Source organism: Macaca fascicularis, chromosome 9 (assembly GCF_037993035.2).
Source record: "Macaca fascicularis isolate 582-1 chromosome 9, T2T-MFA8v1.1".
NCBI lineage: Eukaryota > Metazoa > Chordata > Mammalia > Primates > Cercopithecidae > Macaca > Macaca fascicularis.
The window spans coordinates 54,497,838-54,513,420 of record NC_088383.1 but is presented as its reverse complement, the minus strand read 5'-3'; the positions used below and the strand labels follow the sequence as shown (position 1 = coordinate 54,513,420).

At 50.1% G+C, this 15,583-nt stretch overlaps 1 pseudogene; it reads right to left on the bottom strand.

Annotated features, from left to right (window-relative positions):
• Window positions 1-2,776: 2,776 nt before the first annotated feature.
• On the bottom strand, window positions 2,777-3,500 carry LOC141406937 (POTE ankyrin domain family member H pseudogene; annotated as a pseudogene).
• Between the last annotated feature and the right edge of the window lie 12,083 nt (window positions 3,501-15,583).

Below are 15,583 nucleotides of genomic sequence, written 5' to 3'. Positions count from 1 at the left end.
AAAGATGGAAGGATCCTGAGAGATAGTAGAATACACCTGCCACATAATAGGTGTCTGGCTTATGTCTGATGACTAAATGGACTGAAAGAATGGATAAATGCAGCTTGGGAGTTCAATATTTTTAAAGGAAACTGCTGTAGAGTAGGAGAATACATTTGCAACAGTAATAATCATTTATATTTGCTATTTTAATTTTCATAAGTACATAACTCAACTAAAATGAATCACACTTTTTACACATGTTAACCTATATCTAATGAAAAGATAATTATATAATAAAATGTATATACAATAAAATCTACAGGAACAGGTAAACAGAATTTCTCTACTTCTGAAGAGGATAAAAGTTCACAGAAGACAGCCATCCACAGAAATAAAAATAAATAATAGAATGTGAGAAATTAGTTGTATCTATGCAAGCAGCATATTCCTTCTCTTCCCAAGGATTATTTCATTACTAATGAACCTTAACTAAACTTCAGATGTTCATTGCAGAAATCACAGATAAGAGAAAGGAAAAAACTTCACTTACAAATCCCCAGAAATAAGTTTGATTATATTTTCTACATATTTTCAGCTAACACAAGAGCAGATTATATTTGTGTATATGTGTAACAAACTGATTTTTTTCTCACTTGATATAGCAAAGTACATCTTTGCATGTCAACATATCTCTGTATCTACTGATGCCCTCAATAGTTACTTATTATTCCATCCTATGGATGCACTGAAATTTGTTCATAAAATCTATGAATTCTTCTAAATACACTGCTGTTTTAAGCAATACTAAGAAAAACAGATGTATCTGTTTCGTAAAGATATTTCAGTATAATGGAATTGATCAGTAAAAAGCATATACATTTAAAAAATGTGGTTCTTACCACTAAAGTGTGTGTTTGAAAAGCTGCAGCAACTTAAACTTTGAACAACTATATATGTACCACGGTTCTTCATCCTCACAAACTTTGTGGATAAAAAACAGTATTTCATTCCTTTTTTTTTTTTTTTTTTTTGAGATGGACTCTCACTCCATCGCCCAGGCTGGAGTATAGTGGCGTGATCTCGACTCACTGCAACCTCCACCTCCCTGGTTCAAGCAATTCTCTTGCCTCAGCCTCCTGAGTAGCTGGGATTACAGGTGCATGCCACCATGCCCAGCTAATTTTCTGTATTTTTAGTAGAGATGGGGTTTCACCACACCGGCCAAGTTGCTCTCAAACTCCTGACTTTGTGATCCGCCTGCCTCAGCCTCCTAAAGTGCTGGGATAACAGGCATGAACCACTGCACCCGGCCTTTCACTCCTCTTCTAACTTAAGTAGAAAACAGTATTTCATTCCTCTAACTTAAATTCCTTCTCCTACCAGGAACACTGTTTTCCTACGTACGTAGGTCACCGGTAGATACGCTAAAAAGTACTATGCCCAATTTTAGAATGCGTATTTTATTATTACATCTGCATATATAGGCCGGGCACAGTGACTCACGCCTGTAATCCCAGCACTTTGGGAGGCCAAGGTGCATGGATCACAAGGACAGAAATTCAAGACCAGCCTGGCCAAGATGGTGAAACCCCATCTCTACTAAAAATAAAAAAAAAATTAGCCAGGCATGGTGGCAGGCGCCTTTAATCCCAGCTACTTAGTAGGCTGAAGCAGAGAATTGCTTGAACCTAACAGGCAGAGATTGCAGTGAGCCAAGATCACACCACTACACTCCAGCCTGGGTGAGACTCCAGAGTGAGACTCTGTCAAAAAAAAAAAAAAAAAAAAAAAAAAAAAAAATATATATATATATATATATATATATATATATATATATATCTCCATATATAAATAGGCATTTGTATTTTCTTCTGGTATGTTTCTCCTTTTGTATATTTAAAATTTTTAATCTATACTCTTATTTTTGTGACATAAAAATCTAGCTAGTTTTCTCCAAAAATGAATTATGAACAATCCACCTTTTTTAAATAATACAAAATATCACCATTATCAAGTGCTAAATTCTTACATATATTTGGGTATTTCTGGATTTCCTATTCTGTTCTACTCATTGATCTTTTCGGCTGTTAGTAAACAATTTGTGGAAATAGCACATGCACATTTTGATATCTGGAAAAGCAAGTCTTTTTCCATTCTGTTACAAAAAAATAATTTATCACAATAAGAAAAGACAGCATGTCTAAAAACTCTAAAACTTTCCTATTTTTATTTGGCTTAGGTAAAAGTGATAAACAGAAAAAGCTCACATCTTCAGAAAATTCAATCTTCCTTTTCAAGCACACAAACCTTCTTGCCATTTCAGTTTCCTTCTAAGGTTCCTCAGTAAAGAACACATTTACATAGGGTACATTGATAAAAAATCCATACTGGATTTTATTTGAAGAATATTTAGCCTTGAAGTTGATATGTTATGGGGCTTCATTCTTAGTTCTCAATATACACTTTTCTATAATACATAGAACATTGCTTTAAAATGTGTACATTAAAAATAATCCGCTGCATCAACTTAATTTTTCGAGTTAAATCACTTTAAAACAATCTATTAGTGTTCTGTGAGGGAAATTATAATTGGATTGGAAATCAGCTCAAGTTTTGTTTTGTGTTGCGGCTCAGGAAGGGACCTGTGCCCTGACCTCTGACCTCGCTGAGGTTTCCACACCCAGGGTGGTGTGGGGCCTGCGGAGACAAGAAAGCCAGGTCCCCCTCCTCCCCCACCAGGAGGGTATGTCCCCATCATCCCCCCACGTCCCTCCTCCTCCCAGCCCAGGCCCGGTTACCTCTTTTGCTTGTCCGTCTTGTTCACGTCAGTGTCCCTGAGCATGATGATGAGATCCTTTCTGGGGACTTTACCCCACCAGGCAGCTCTGTGGAGCTTGTCCAGATCTTCTCGACGGACGTGGTACCTCGGCTCCATGAAGGCACTATCGTCGTATTCTTCCCAAGCGCCTACGTTGCTCTTGCTGCTCCTGACTGTCTTCACAGCGGAGTCATCCTGGTCTCCAGAAGCGCCCAGGTTGCTCTTGCCGCTCCCCCTGCGGCAGGGGAGGCAGTGGCAGCACCACTTGGCCATCTTGCTCCTGAGTGTCTTCATAGCAGAGTCGTCCTGGTCTCCAGAAGCGCCCACGTTGCTCTTCCTTCTCTCCCTGCAGCAGGGGAGGCAGTGGCAGCACCACTTGGCCATCTTGCTCCTGAGTGTCTTCCTAGGGGAGTCGTCCTGGTCTGCAGAAGCGCCCAGGTTGCTCTTTCCGCTCCCCCTGCAGCAGGGGAGGCAGTGGCAGCCCCACTTGCCCATCTTCCTCCTGAAACCAAATGGCTTCTTCACAGAGGACGCAGCCGGCATGGAACCGACTTCAGCCACCATCTGCTTTTAACAGCAGATCCCGTCTACCAACCAGTTTCACCAACTAGCAGGTAACTGCGGGTTTCCGATCTGTTTGAAGAGAAAGATCAATCCCGGCCAAAACCTGCCAACCCCAGCAGGGGAGCCCAGCCCACCCCACCCAGGGAAAACCCACGCCCACCCCAGGAAGGGCCAACCCCCCCCCAATAAAACACCCAGCCCACCCAAGGGAATGCCAAACCCAGCAGAGAAAAGGTCAAGCCCAGCAAAGGAACTAGGGAGGAAAGGTCAACCCAAAGGAGAAAACGTCAATCCAAGGAGGTCCGAGGAGGAACAGAAGGCCAAGCGACCCACGCCAAGCCAAGCAAAGAACGCAAAGCCAAGCCAAGCCGCTATGCGCGTGTGCCGTGCGCGTGCAAGCCGTTACAGGCCAGCCAGTTACCAGTTACGCGCGTGTGGCGTGCGTGTACAAGCCGTTACAAACCAGCCAAGCCGTTAGGCGTGTGGCGTGCGCGTGCAAACCGCTACAGGTCAGCCAGTTACGCGCGTGCGGCGTGCGTGTGCAAGCCGTTACAAACCAGCCAAGCTGTTAAGCGCGTGTGGCGTGCGCGTGCAAGCCGTTACAGGCCAGCCAAACCGTTACAGGTCAGCCAAACCGTTTCGCGCGTGCGGCGTGCGCGTGCGGCGTGCGCGTGCGCGTGCGGCGTGCGCGTGCGGCGTGCGCGTGCGCGTGCGCGTGCGCGTGCGCGTGCGGCGTGCGCGTGCGGCGTGCGCGTGCGGCGTGCGCGTGCATCTCAGGTGGCGCCAGTGCACGTGGCACAGACAGTGGCGGATCCGTGCAACCCGCATGGTTAAGTCTTGGCGCCACGAATGTCACTGACAGCCTTGTGTTCCCAGCAAACTTCCCCGGAGTCAGCGGAGCTTTCAGGCCATTGAGAAGCCTCTGGTGGGGGAAAAAAGCCTCTTGAAGCAGGACTGGGCCTGAGCGCCTGGAACCTGAGGATGCTGAGAGCCTCCTATGAAGAAAGCCCCCAAGACACTCCTGGCGGTGCTGTTGTGCGTGGCAGCGGCTGCAGCTCGGAACTCGGGCTGAGGGAGCTGGCTGCAAATGGTCTCAAAATCGCGGAGCACAAGACGCCCACCGAGCCCAGTGCCTGCCTGAGGTGCCTTCCACACTTGCTCCTCTTTGGTCGGCACACAGAACACGAGGCCATCAGCGAGGGGGCGCTTGCGGTCACAGGATCGCGGCCACCTCCTGCCCCGGTGCCCCCTGCCTGGTGTCCAAGCCAGAGCCAACAGCTGTGGGGCTTCTGGCCTGGGGGGCTCTGCTCCACTGGCATGCAATAGGGTCAAGGTGCAGGCTGCTGTGTCCAGACTGGCAAGAGGAGGCTTGGAGGAGCACCTCCCACGGATGGGGAGATGCAGAAAGTCACCCCCCTGTGCAGATCCTGGGTACAGGACACTGTTCCCGCCTCCCTGGTGCTGGCGTCTGAGTTGGACCAGGGCAGTGGCACCTCAACCCTCCTGCTGCATAAGCTCCTCTTGCTTGATAATAAACTAAATTTTGAATGAAACAAAAAGAAAAAAGACACACACACTAAATTTCCTTGTCCCTCTGTGATCCCGAACCAGGAAGCAAGGGGAAGCCTGACCTCCTGGTCTCTCCCCCCAGCTGCAGGCTGAGCAGTTTCCTCCAGTTGGGCTCAGTGGGACCGGGCTGCCCTTCCTTCCTGCATGGACATCCCCATATCTTCCATTGCCCCATACAGAGTGCCATGATCCGGGTTCAAATCCCGGCTCCAGCACTCGCAGCCTGAGTTACCTGGCAAATGCCTTGCCCCCAGGCACCTGCTGTCTGTGTCCTTCCTGACAGGAGGGACGGGAGGTGCTGTCCCTGACATGAAGTGCTGTAACAGTCAAACAAGCGGAGCACGAGACGCCTGGGTGGGGGACTGCCCTGCTGGCTGCTGGGGGTGCTCACCGAAGAGCACCTCCCATCTGCCCACATGGCCTTGCAGGTCTCAGCACTTATTAGGCACCTGACTACGGTAAATCTCTAAACAAAGCCCTAAGCTGCCCTGGGGAATGTGACCAGGGCGTTGGACCAGGAAGGACAGTCTTGGGTGCCAGGCATAAGGATAAGCCAATCTCTTCCCGGCAGCTTTGGGTCCCAGGGCACCCTCAGTGGACAGAGAACCCAGAGATGCCACAAGGCTTGAGCTGCATCCCCGAGTTCCAGCCCAGCCATGCCGGGCCCAGGGGTACATTGGGCACTAAGTTGGGATGAGGAGGGGCCAGGTGACACTCCTGTGTTCCAGGATCTGGTCAAGAGGGTGGTACCCTGTCACTGCCTGGCTCCACCTGGTCCCAGTGGAAGAAGAAGAGCAGGAAGCTTCTAGCACCCACCCTCTGGGCCACCAACAGCCAGATCCACAGTGTGGCCACCTGAATCAGCACCACCTGCCTTGGGGACCGGAGCATGAAGGCCCAGATATGACCAGCACAGTGGGGCAGAGGATGCAGGTGGGCAGGATGTGCTGTGCGGATCCAAGGAGCCCCTCTCTCGAGGCTGGGGCATAACCTCTCCATCTTATTGACGCATAATATTTTAGCTCTTTGTAGGGTACATACTGTAGCAGGACGAGCCGCAGACGAAACTCCTCAGACACCGGATTAAAGAAGGAAGAGGTTTTTTTATTCGGCCAGGAGCGTCAGCAGACTCGCTTCTTAAGAGCCAAGCTCCCCAAAAAAGAAATTACTAGCCCTTTTTAGGGCTTACAACTCTAAGGGGTCCACGTGAAACGGTCGTGATAAATCGAGCAAGCATGGGAAATGTGACTGGGGGCTACATGCATCAGCTAACAGAACAAAAAGTTTTACAATGCTTTTTTCATACAGTGTCTGGAATTTACAGATAACACAAGTAGTTTGGGCCAGGGGTTGATGTTATTATTATTACTTTGTTTAACTCCTAGGACTGGGTGGTGGTGCCAAGGTTGTCTGGCTATTTATCTTACTTTTGTTTCTCTCTCTCTTTTCTCCTGTCTTTGAACTAGGCAAGGTGGGGGGAGGAGGGCAGCAGGAGTAGTAGTGGTCTCCTTCCTTAATACAAATGCTTGTTACATGCATAAAATGTGTATTCTGGTTACTTTGAATATTTACACATAATATTGTTATTTAGTCACCATAGTCTGCTGTCAAACATTACAGCTTATTTCTTCTAACTGCGGTCTGTACCCAATAGCCAACTTCTCTTCATTCTCCCTTCCACACCCCGTCTTCCCGGCCTCTGGTACAAACATCGCATTCTCTGGGTCCATGAGATCAAGCTTTTTTTTAGCTCCTACATGTGAGTGAGAACCTGCGGTATTTGTCCTTCTGTGCCTGGCTTATTTTACTCAATGACTTCCAGATCTACCCTTATTTCTGAAAATGACATGATTTCATTATTTGTTATGCCAAATAGTATTCTACTGTGTATATTTAGTACATCTTACTTATCCATTCATCAGTTGATGAATACTTGCATTGACTCTGTATCTTTGCTATTGTGAATAATGCTGTGATAAACACAAGCATGCAAGTTACCCTTTGTTACACTGAACTTTTTCCTTTGGAAGAATACCCCTCCCCCACACACCCCCACTCCCCGCCCAGTGAGATTGCTGGACCATACAATAGCTCTCGGTGTTTTTAGAATTCTCTATACTGTTTCCATCATGCTTGTACTGATTTGCATTCCTACTGACAGTGTAGCAGAGTTTCCATTTCTCTGCATTCTCATCAGCATCTGTTATTTTTTGTTTTATTAATAATACCCATTCTAAGTGAGGTGAGATAATATCTCGCTGTGGTTTTGATTTGCATTTCCCTGATCAATGATGTTGAGCATTTTCTCATATACATCTTAGCCATTTGTATGTCTCTATTTCTGTCCTTTGCCCATTTTTAATGGCATTGTTTTGTTAGCTGCCCCCGCAGCCCATGGCCCATAGCCACTCCCACCTGAGCACGCCTGGGGGCCTAGCACAGCAGCTCCTCGCCTGGAATCCAGCATATGCCCTTCCGGACCCGGGCAGTCCTCCCGATGCTCTGCCCAGCCCTGCTGGGAAGGTAGCCGCTGGGTTGGTGTGGCTGCAGGCAGAGACCTTGCCTGCCCTACTCAGCCTCCTGCACCAGCGCCGGGGAGGGTGTCCAGCGCATGGGAAGGTGTGGGCTGGCTTTGAACTCAGGGGAGCTGGAGCGGGCAAGCTGGGAGGGGACCGTGGGCAAAGCCGTGGGCTGTGGGCTGTGTTCAGGAGGAGGTTTGTGGCCCACCAAGCCTGTGGTGGCGGTTAGGGACGTGTAGTCACAGGACTGGGCAGGGCCTGGACCAGTAGCCCAAAGTCGGCCTCAGCATTGGCACAGCAGGACAGGCCTGGGAGGCCCACTGCGAGGACTGGACTGGGTGGAGGGTCTGAGGCCCTGGCCAGAGTCACAATGGGGCACAGAGCAGGGTGGTTGGAGAAGCCTCCTAGGGCAGAATAAGAGAGTGAGGACTTAGGACTTAGGGGAGTAGTACAGGAGAGTTGGGTGTGCCCCCTAAATCTCACAACATACCACTAGGTGCTGTGGGGTTGTCCCTGTCCCCACCACACAGGATGCTGACATATCTGCCACCTTCACCGCCTTCAGGCCCAGATGACTCACCCTGAGCAGTTAGAAAAGCACAGGGAAACATTCATCCTGTGAGAAGCTCGGGAAGCCTCTTCCCTTCTCAGGACACCTCCTGAGGCAGCAGAGGCCAGGCTGGCAGGGAAGGTGGGACAGCCGGAACATTCCTGGGGCTGCCCTGACACCTGGTGGCGGCCCTCAGAAACCAGCAGCTGCATGGAGGAAGTGCCGGCCAGCAGGAGTGCAGGAAGGGGGAGAGAGGAAGGAGGAAGGGGAGAGAGCAAGTCCATTCTAGACCAGTGGTCCTCAAACTTGAACCTGCAGTGGCATCACCCTGAGTGCTGTCCCTGACTCGGGAAACTGCTGGAAAACTCGGAATTGCTGGAGAATCTGCATTTCCAAGAGGTTCCCGGAGGCTGCTGTGCTGCTGGTCCGGGACCAAGCCATTGGTCTGAGAAAGGAATGAAGGGATGTCTGCGCTCCTACTGGGTGCCTACCGGGTGGTACTGTTATTACTATACCTTCCTTATAGAGGAGGCCACCGAGGCTGGAAAGGCCATGTTCCCACACTATCCACGTCCGTGCCCACAGAAGTGATATCCTTTTGAGATCAGTGCAGCCCCAGAGACCTCCCTAAGGTCACATCTGCACATGTGCACATGCTCCCTGCTGCACATCTGTTGAGCAGGTCACAGCCTGGGTTTGTCTGCACCAGGCAGGCAAGACAGCTCCTGAGAATGGGCCCTGCCAGGCACACCTGCCCAGGCACTGAGCCAGGAACACACAAGCTGCTCACCTGGCCTCTGACAGGTTAGTGAAAGAACGGGGCAGGGCCTGCCTGGGGTGCTGCACAGGAGCACCTAGCTCACTGCCCTTTGGAGATGACCCTGTTTGAGAACTGCCATTCTGATGACACAGCAGTGGAGGGTCTGGTGGAGCTGCCAGCTCCCCTGGGGCCCAGGAGGAGTTGCCTCTGACCTGTTTCCCAGTTCCCAGGCAGAGGCATGCCCAGAGAGCCATGCAAAGCCAGTGCTGGGCCCCTTCCTTCCTCCCACTGGCCAGTGACTGTCCCTGGGCTCAGTCACACCACAGGAGGGGAGGAGGCCATACTGTCCAGTGTTGCTTCTCTCAGCATTGTGCTGAGCTGGAGGGAAGGCTAGGAGGCCTCCTAGAGGAGGGGACACCTGTCCAGCAGCTCAGCGGAGGTCAGTTAGGTGAGCAGGGAGGGAGAGGAGAGAGGAAGGCAGAGGTCTCAGAAAGGGCGGGGCTCAGAGGCCAGGACCAGGGGAGTCAAGGCTTTACAGAATCACCTGAGGGCAGGTGGAAATGCAGACTCGGGCCATCCCAGACTCCCTCAGGACGTTGTGGCTTTAAGTCCCAGGAAAATGCATTTCTAACCTGCTCCTGGCCACTGGAGTTTAGTCCTCAGGATTCCCAAGACCTTGGCAAGGTGGCCAACTTGTGCCCCCAATACCAGGTAAAATGAGAGCAAGGTGCCAGGGTAGCCTCTGCCCCAGCCCAGCCCACACGGCCTGCTCCCTGCCTGCTGGGGTCCCACAGGTCCCAGAGCCAACCACCAAGCCAAGCAGGACCTCAGACCTGTCCAGGTGCCTCAGGGCTGGCACACCACGTCTGTCGCCTCATCTGTAAGCCTGCATCATGAGAAACACGTATTGTCAGTAGTTACAAAGGTTCCCAGCACCACTCTCCGTGCCTCCCATCTGTGCTGGCTCAGCGAATGCCCATCACAGTCTTCCAGGGTGCTCCTACTGCACCTGTCGTAAACAAAAGGGGAAACGCAGAGGCGAGCTGCCCCCCATAGCACACAGCTGGTAAATGCCCAGTGATGGCTCAGGCCAGACATCACTGCCACCGTGCCTCGTTACCCCCGCGTCCACCAGCTTAGGTTAGTGGTTGAAGGGAGAAAGTTCTGCAAGAAGAGTAAAAGTGGGGCATTATGCAAAGACCAATAAAGGGTCCTGGGAATACAGAAATGCCAAGACTCCATGTTTACACTCCCTGGAGGGGCAGAGGAAGCCTTTCCCACCTGCAAAGCTCAGGCGTGGCAGGGCCTTCCTTGGCCATGAGAACAAGAAGGGAATGGTCTCATCTTTGAGGGCTATGGAGACACCAACTGTCACCCAGTTTTACAAATAACAGAGAGAAGCTCAGGAAAAAAGGAGCAGAGGAAGGGTCAAACCCACAGAGGACTCAGTGTGCCCAGCACTGCGCTCGGCCTTCCCACACACTCAGGCCACTTAGTCCTCTACCAGCCCTGTGGGCTTGGCGTCATCCCTCCCCTCCCGTCATTCACAGAGATGAAAAGGCTCAGAAGGGCAAGCTCTGAATCTGGGGCCCCACGTGGTGTAATCTGGACCCCACATAGTGGGGTGTAATCCGGACCCGTCACTCATATGGTGTGGTGTAATCTGGACCCCACATAGTGGGGTGTAATCTGGACCCCCACATGGTGGGGTGTAATCTGGACCCCACGTGGTGTGGTGTAAGCTGGACCCCACATAGTGGGCTGTTATCCGGACCCGTCACTCTGGTGAGGCCTGGGCAGTGCTCCCACTGCCCCCTCTCCAAGTATGGTCTCGCTGACTGCTGTGCCCCCTCACCTGGCACAGCACCCGGTGGCAGCTCATCCCGGTCAGCTTTGCTGTACGGCAAACAATGCTCCCCCTGCCTTCCGTGACACGGAGCCCGAGGGGCAGCTGTGAAGGCTCTGCCGCATGAGTCCTATCTGGGACCACAGGGGAGGGAGCAGCTCCTGCAGTGGGGAAAAGGATGAGAAGGCTGCAGAAGCCCCCTCTGCTTCCTAAAGCACCTGCTCAAACATGACACACTCACGCCCCCTTCCCCCAGGCACGGCACACCACCCGTGAGGCTTGGACTCTGTTCCTCTGGTGGGCAAGATGACACGGACAGGCACTCGGCATCGGGCAGGAACTTACAGGCTGCTCACAGGAAGGGGCAGCAGGACAACCAGGGGCAATAACGCGTCGTCCTCAGCATGACTTTAATTTAATAAAGGACAAACGGATGAAGGAACTATATTCCTTGCTGGAAAGGGTGAACATCTTCTCTAGGTCCATCCACACCAGTTGATAAGTAGGGAAAGAAACGATCGAACAGCAACAAAAATATCCGTGACCAAATGACATTTGTGTTGTGTGAACTAACGATCTGCTTGTAATATGCAACCACTGGCTTTATGAATCAGTAAAAACTCTGCAAAGGAAAGTTAGTATAAACCCAGCTTCCACCGAGCATTGACGATACTTGACAATCATGATCTGTCATTAACTATGGCCTGTTGCGTTTATCAGCAGCTGAGGCGAGGGCCATTTCTTCCTGAGCTCAGACAACACCTCCCAGACTTCAAGCACTGAGTTCAGGCCACATGATTAGCTCTCACCACTGGAAGGGGAGCGCCACTCCAGAGCTGAGGATGGTGTGTCTTCACTGTCTTTTTTTTTTTTTTTTTTTTGAGACAGAGTCTTGCTCTGTTGCCCAGGCTGGAGTGCAGTGGTGCTATCTCGGCTCACTGCCAGCTCTGCCTCCCGGGTTCATGCCATTCTCCCGCCTCAGCCTCCCGAGTAGCTGGGACTACAGGTGTCTGTCACCACACCAGGCTAATTTTTTGCATTTTTTAGTAGAGACGGGGTTTCACTGTGTTAGCCAGGATGGTCTCGATCTCCTGACCTCATGATCCGCCCGCCTCAGCCTCCCAAAGTTCTGGGATTACAGGCGTGAGCCACCGCGTCCCGCCTTCACTGTCTTTTCTTCCAGCAGGTTGTGTAAGTTCCCACAGCGGATTCCAAGGCAAAGAGAGAAAAGCAGCTTTGGTCCCTGAACAACAGCCTGGAGCAGAGGACTCTCATCCCTTTTGAACCCACAATGGACTGCGACTTGAACAAGAAATAGAGCTTTTCGGTCAGGTGCGGTGGCTCAAGCCTGTAATCCCAGCACTTTAGGAGGCCGAGGCGGGCGGATCACCTGAGGTTGGGAGTTTAAGACCAGCCTGACCAACATGGTGAAATCCTGTCTCAACTTAAAATACAAAGTTAGCTGGGCGTGGTGGTGCATGCCTGTAATCCCAGCTACCCAGGAGGCTAAGGCAGGAGAATCACTTGAACCTGTGAGGTGGAGGTTGCGGTGAGCCGAGATCCCACCATTGCACTCCAGCCTGGGCAACAAGAGAGAAACGCTGTCTCAAAAAAAGAAAAAGACGAGACAAGAAATAGAGCTTTTTCTGCATTCAGCTGCTGATTTGGGGTGGCTTACTACAGCAGCTGACCTCGTGTTAACCTCGTGTGTACAGCGCTGACTTCCGCTTCTACGTCCTGGTGATCCTGGAGGTGAGCTGTGAGCTGCACTGCAGGAACCTTTAGTCACCGACTAGTTCCACACCACACTGAGGGGCCCCCAACCAGGAGTAACTGGTACATCCTAGCATTGTTAGCTATAGAAAAAGTCAAAATGGTATTGGATAAATTATGGGACAAATAAAACGAATAAACAGGTTCTTTAAGTGCTGATATGGAAATATCAGGTATGTTAAGTGAACAATTAAGGCACAGAACAACATACAGAGAAGTTTTTAAGGTCTGACCCAAGGACCCTGAGACTGCCCAGGATCCTTTTACGGGGTCCGCTAGGTGCTCCCTTTCCAACTACACAACAGTATAAGGATGTACATCCTTCATATATCCCAACCAAAAAGCGTCACGACAGTTGGAATGCAAAGATGAAAATCCAGCTGTCTTCTACTAAGCATGGCACTAAAGAAAATTGTGATGTGAAAACAATGTCATGCTTCACTGATTCTGTTTTGAAGAATAAGTTTTCTACGTTCTTTTAAAATGTCGCTATAGGCCGGGTGCAGTGGCTCACGCCTGTGATCCCAGCGATTTGGGAGGCCGAGGCGGGCAGATCACCTGAGGTCAGGAGTTCAAGACCAGCCTGGCCAACATGATGAAATGCCATCTCTACTAAACAAACAAAAAAAAATTAGCCGGGCATGGGGGCAGGCGCCTGTAATCCCAGCTACTCGGGAGGCTGAGGCAGGAGAATCGCTTGAGCCTGGGAGGCGGAGGTTGCAGTGAGCCCAGATCATGCCATTGCCCTCCAGCCTGGGCAACAAGAGTGAAACTGCCTCAAAAAAAAAGTCACTCTGGGTGGCTCATGCCTATAATCCCAACACTTTGGGAGACCAAGGCGGGCAGATCACCTGAGGTCAGAAGTTTGAGACCAGCCTGGCCAACATGAGGAATCCCTGTCTCTAATAAAAAAAAATACAAAATTAGCCAGGCGTGGTGGCGGGTGCTTGTAATCCCAGCTACTCAGGAGGCTGAGGCAGGAGAATTGCTTGAACCTGGGGGGCAGAGGATACAGTAAGCCAAGATCACACCACTGCACTTCACCCTGGGTGACAGATAGAGACTCTTTCTCACACACACACACACACAAAATTAAATAAAAATAAATATCACTATACAACGGGTTTATCATTTTGTAAATCTCAATTTTATTTTCTAATATAATATTGATATAAATCACTTTTTTTTTTTTTTTTTGAGACGGAGTCTTGCTCTGTCGCCCAGGCTGGAGTGCAGTGGTGCAATCTCGGCTCATTGCAAGTTCCGCCTCCCGGGTTCCTGCCATTCTCCTGCCTCAGCGTCCCGAGTAGCTGGGACTACAGGCGCCCACCACTATGCCTGGCTACTTTTTTGTATTTTTAGTAGAGATGGGGTTTCACCATGTTAGCCAGGATGGTCTCAATCTCCTGACCTCGTGATCTGCCCGCCTTGGTCTCCCAAAGTGCTGGGATTACAGGTGTGAGCCACCGCGCCCAGCTGATTCACATTTTAAAAGCTCTTTGGGGGCTCAAAAACTTAGTAGTGTAAAATTATACTGAGATTGATTCAAGCACCACTGTTGTATATCGTATACTACTTTCGTGTAAAAAAGAAAGAAAAATCATCTTGTACTAGCTTACAATGCATAAAGAAACCCATTAAGGATAAACCACTATCAGTGGTACTGGGCAGATGAAAGACCTTTTACTGAATGTATCTTTTTGTTGTTAATTTTTGAGCTATGTATAATCTATTCACGAAAGTAAGTTAAAAAACAAACCCTAGGGGGCTGGGCGCGGTGGCTCACGCCTGTAATCCCAGCACTTTGGGAGGCCCAGGCAGGCGGATCACGAGGTCAAGGGACTGAGACCATCCTGGCCAACATGGTGAAACCCTGTCTCTACTAACAATACAAAAATTAGCTGGGCATGACGACGTGCGCCTGTAATCCCAGCTACTCAGGAAACTGAGGCAGGAGAATCGCTTGAACCCTGGAGTCAGAGGTTGCAGTGAGCTGAGATCGTGCCATTGCACTCCAGCCTGGCAACAGAGCGAGACTCCTCTCAAAAGAACAAAACAAAACAAAACAAAACCCCTAGGGGCCAGAGGAAGCAGGAAGGCCAGCCCCAGAGAAGATAGAATAGGCCAGAAAGTCTGTGTGTGGATGACACCACCTCAGCCCAACCCCTCCAGAAACATGGTCTCCAGGCAAAACATCAGAAGATTCTTCTCTAAACAAACAAAAGCAAGAGACAGAGCTTCCAGGGTGTGGCTCCCCCAACTTAACTGTAACCGGCAAACACCATCACCACACAGCCAGGGTCTGCAACATGGGAGGCAGCCAGAAATAACTGTAACCAGCAAACACGATCACCACACAGCCAGGGTCTGCAACAGGGGAGGCAGCCAGAAAAGCTAGCCCAGAGGAGAGGGAGGCAATTCAGGAACTAAAATGATTTTTTAAAACAAAAATAACTGGCCAGCGTGGTGGCTCACGCCTGTAATCCCAGCACTGTGGGAGGCTGAGGCGGGCGGATCTCGAGGTCAGGAGATCAAGACCATCCTAGCTAACACGGTAAAACCTCGTTTCTATTAAAAATACAAAAAATTAGCTGGGCATGGTGGCGGCGCCTGTAGTCCCAGCTACTCGGGACGCTGAGGCAGGAGAATGGTGTGAACCCGGGAGGCGGAGCTTGCAGTGAGCTGAGATCCGGCCACTGCACTCCAGCCTGGGCGACAGAGCAGGACTCTGTCTCAAAAAAAACAATAAAAGTTAAAAAATAAAAATAACAAAAAACAAAGTCATGTATCCAAAGATGCTGGAGAAGTTATTGGACACACACTGCCGGGGAGTCTGGGTGGGAAAAATAGTGTCCATTTTCTCACAGCCATCCCGAGTGTGACTACACAGGCCACTCCTGTTTGTGGAAATCATATATTCACATGGCACAGGGAACAAGAAGGCGTTTTAACCTCAGATGTGGAGACCTACTACCTGCATGCTCCTGAGTAAATTATTTAACTTCTGGGCCTTGGTCCCTCCAGTGGAATACCTCCCTTACAGAGTCACTAAGAATTCAGTGAGTTGTCTCTGACGTGACGATATAGTCTAGCATTTGGTAGGTTCTCAATAAATGGCATTCTTATGATCCATGACAGCAGAAAAAGCTGAGAGTATGTTACTACAAAGTAATTTTTTAAAGACACAGAAGTCACAATGAAA